The sequence below is a fragment of the Oryza brachyantha genome, chromosome 6 (genome assembly GCF_000231095.2).
Source record: "Oryza brachyantha chromosome 6, ObraRS2, whole genome shotgun sequence".
Classification (NCBI taxonomy): Eukaryota; Viridiplantae; Streptophyta; class Magnoliopsida; order Poales; family Poaceae; genus Oryza; species Oryza brachyantha.
This window is the reverse complement of record NC_023168.2, coordinates 17,241,924-17,246,776: the sequence shown is the minus strand read 5'-3', so window position 1 is coordinate 17,246,776 and position 4,853 is coordinate 17,241,924.

The window sequence follows — 4,853 nt, the reverse complement described above, 5'->3', positions numbered from 1 at the left end:
ATGTAATTTTTTTAAATAAGACAAATAGTCAAACATTTATAAAAAAAGTCAACGACATCAAACATTGAAAAAAGGAGGGAGTATTAGGTGGGCTGAAATGTTGGATGTGAAATCCCCAAACCGCCTGAAAATTTTGGGCGCAGGCAAGCGAGGGGAAACGTTTGAAAAGCTTTCTCTCCATTTCAGAGCGACGGTATATTAATATGACAAAAAACGTTGGGGCCTTCTTAGTCCCTTTTCTACTGTCGCTATACTACGTTTTTTTGTCCTGCGAGGACTCTGGACAATTGGTATTGCAGTTTTAGGCCGCAATCGGCTCCTCCCTTCCTAGCCTCACGTTCCAGCGAGTACGTTTTTTAAACGGTTAAACGGTGTATTTTTTATAAAAGTTTTTATAAAAAAATTGATTTAAAAATCATATTAATATATATTGCATTTCTTTTATAATTAATAATTAAATAATCATGTGGTAATCCATTAGCACGTTTTCCGCGCCACATAAAAAACACCTCTTTTTACTCCAGCCGAACGTTAGTTCCTTACAATATTGTAAAGATCCTAGCAATCCAATTTTAAGATGTATCTGAAATGGATGGATCATCACTTGTACCCATACCTAGGCCGCGTTAGTTGATGAGGTGGGTAACTTAACTTACCCCGCGCGAAAAATGAAGTAATAGATTAATACATGATTAATTACTTATTAAAAATATAAAATATATTAATATGTAACTTTCCTATAGAAAATTTTTACAAAAAATACACCGTTTAGTAGTTCAGGAAGCATGGACGCGGAAAACGAGAGGGATAAGATAACTAACGTCCGGGACGAACGTGGCCCTAATTGCCCCAATGTACCACAGGTAACATTTAATTAATTGATCATGTTTGTTCCCAACGACTTTTTTTTTGTCTCCATCACATCGAATGTTTGGACACTAATTAGAACTATTAAATATAGACTATTAATAAAACCTATCTCATATTCTGAACTATTTCGCGAGACGAATCTATTGAGCGTAATTAGTCTATGATTAACGAATGTGATGCTATAGTAAATATTTACTAATCGTGGATTATAATTAGGCTTAAAAATTTTATCTAATGAAATAGCCTTTATTTATGCAATTAGTTTTATTATCAGTCTATATTTAATACTCCTAATTAATGTCCACACATCCGATGTGATAAGAATTTTAAAAAAAAATACATGGATCCAAACAACCCTGGAAGAAGCATGTTGCTACAAATGATATACACATTGCACCTTTAGATTGTCATTTCGGTTGTAATAATCTCCTCTCTTCCTTCATTCTTTCCTTTTTTTTGAAAAAAATTCTGAGTTGCACATATTCTGGTCTGACTCCTACACGAATGTGCCAAAGCCGTCCACAAAATTTACTTATAAACACTTGAATGTTTAGTGAAAGTTTCATTCTTAACAAGATGGATAATTGGAATATTTTTGAATCAAACCCCATACGTCTATATACCCGGCACTGACATCTGAGCAATGAGCATAGTACAAAACTACAAATACCGGCCGGATTGGGGTTGACCCACTGAGTCGAACTGCCAGTTCACCGGTCGAACTAACTGATCTTTATTTATGAATATTATATTGATTGTGTATTATTTCTAATATATATACAACCTAAAAATATGTATAAATAAACCAATATATCTATTATTGCATGGTGACATCTTAAAAAAATATTTACATTGCTAGGTATACCAGTGGTTGATGTAACACGAACATCCCTCATTGGACAACCAGACTGAGCAGAGTTTGACACTTCAGAGAAGTTAGAGGAAACCAATATCCCAACGCTTCCCAAGCTTACATCCAATAGTGGCCAAGCTCGTCAAAAATATCACCGGAATAATCTCCATTGTATAGCATACTAATCAAAATAGCGTTTTTTAGAGGCTTTAGGAATTTCATCAGGGTTGTCTGACCCCTAAAATCCAGCATGACAAAAACAGAAACGATTCTTGGTTTGTGAGCATATGGTGAAGTGAAACCTGGATATAATTTGGTTAAAAAGAAAGTGAAAACTATTCAACAAATATGCACCCGGTGATATAAGAAGTGAAATCTAGATAGAAAATAAAAGGCGCTCCACTAAAAAAAATAAAAAAAATTAAAAGGCGCAAAAGGTGAGATAAATATGCACCCTTCTTACCCTTCTTATCATATATCTCAGTTTGCATGGTTGTACTCTACATCTCCACTTTATGTATTTGTGGAGTGTGGGAAGTATAAATAGGGATAAGCTTTAGCTAAGTTTAAACAAAATTTGTAAGATTCCAAACTTCTCCCAAATTGCTGATATGAGAATTGCAAAAAAAAAGAGCCAAGAATAGCTCATTTCAAACAATTTTCTGTAAATTTTATTTTTGTCTTCAATTAGGTACACGTTGTAATTTTTCAAAATATTTTCAAATTTAGACAAATTTTTTTCACATTTAAACTTTGCAAGATCGCCTCAGGGTATTAAAAAATTATGATAGAACTATCCTTTAGCAAACAACCATAAAACTGAGATGTCTTAAGGTAAATCCACAAAAATAGTGTATTATTGTCAATGCAACAAATCTAGAGTCCTGAAAGGAAATTTTGCGTAAATTTCATAATGAAGTTAGACAAAGGGCAAATGTTATGTCGAAGTTATAGATCTTATAAGATCTACAATTCTATAGTTGATTTTTTTTTCATTTGGGATCTTTTATGGGCCCAAATATTTGTTACAAGCTCTCAAATATATTGTTTATTTGTCTAGTTTTATTTTTTAAATTATATTGGATTGAGACATGATTTATATCGAAGTTGACAAACTCGGTAAAATCTACAACTTTGTAGTTAATGATATCTTAATGTGAAGAATCCTAGAATATCAAATACACGCCTCATAAGTTTTTGAGGGGTGAAGTAAAAAAAAACAAGGAAGTACTTCATAGGTGACAGGGTAAGAAGACTACGTGTAGAGAGGCTTCTGACTGCCGAAATTCAAAACATTTGCAATTTGGAAGTACGTTTTCAGGGACAAGAAAAAAAAATGTAAAAATAGGCCTCCAATAGTAGTGTTTCGCAAGTTTACCACTGGACCCATATTTTATAGACATAGATGGACCCACATGTCATACACTTCGAGTGTCAAATTTACAAAAATGTAAAAAAATACTGTGAAAAGATATTTTTACGGATGATTGTGGAATAAGCTCGTCACTTGGATATATGCTTCAAGATCTTCCCCTTCCCTCGCCGGCCTGCCTACCAAGCTACTTCCATGATGCAAATCAATGTCCAACATGGTTGCGTGTTTTTTTTTTGTTCGACCGATAACATCGATGTTGCGATCCCCGGGCTGCTGAAGAGGTTGAGACAACAGCGGTGACCGAAGAGGGAGGAGCTCGTCCATTCTCCGCTATTATCCCTTCGATCCACATGGGAGTGTGAGGATGAGGAGAAGAGTTGAGGGAGAGTGGCCGGCGGCCGACCGCCGGCGAGAGTAGTGGCGTGGCGGCGAAGAAGTCTGTGTTCAAATGATTCCACCCGTGGAGAGTAAGGGGATCAGAGAGGAAATGGAGGGATTGTACATGACTGACATGTGAGATCGCCATGAGGTTAGGGATATGTATGTAATCCCTTTTTTACTATTGTAGGGTCCAAATATGAAGTTTCTAATTAATTTATTAACAAAAATACTACAAGGGCTGACATAGAGATGATCAAGAGCTAAAACGATAAAGGTATTTTAGAGTGGTCTACACTATAGAGCTAGTAGCTTGAGAGTGTTCTCGTCCTATGTGGCATGCACTTTCTTAAGGGGGCACCTCGATTGAGTGATTCATTGTGAGTGGCTTGAGAGGATGGTGATTTGTAGGTGGACAACATGCAATCTGCAGGCACGTTTGGTGAACGGTCCGTTGCTTCGGCAGAGGTGGTGATGGACATCAATGTGTTGGATGCCTATAGCAATGGTGCCTCATGGTGGTCGACAACCATCTTATATTGCACACTTCTCATAGTTATCTACTCGTCCATAGACTTAATTTTCAATCATGACTATAAAGTCATTGCCATTTTTATTGAACCATATGTTTTTATTCAATGTTTAATTTTTAGCGTACGAGTAGCCAAACTTAGACATGAAGCAAATAAGATTACTTAAAATTGAAATCGTGCCTCGTGGATGCTGTATGAATTCATATTTTGAAAAGGATCGCACTAGCTTATCAACGTAGTTATCTTAGTGTTGACGTCAAAAATGTGATCTGACGTGTCACACATGTAGGCCTGGGAGTGAATCTTACACAGCTCCAGTGCAGGATCTAAATTCTTAGAATGATGCGTGGGCGTGTCAGTTAGTTTGATCCTGCAACTGACAAGATAAATAATAAAACAAGCCGATCGGCTATCGAGCCGATAGGTAACTAATAATCCAGCCGATCGGATGTTGATGCTGCAACGGTTAGCCGATAGGCAGAGCAATCGGCTGTAAAAAGCTTGGATCGGCTAGAAACTTGATCAAAATAAACTTGAAATAAATATTAGACCAACATAACCTGCCAATTCACTTATTAATCTTAGTCGATCGGACAAGCCCTATAACCAAATCGAACTAGATATGCAGAGATTGGACTTAACCAAGACAGTATGTAGTCGAGCACAATATGATTATAGAAAACATGAAGATCGATAAGGCTAATAAATAAACCAACGAATTACTTGGAATAAACAATAATCATATGTTACGATCGACTACAACCAATTTGCATGTAATTCTCACAAGCCGATGCAACATAAATAACTACCGATCTAACTAAATCAAGCCGATTGGTATAGAAAT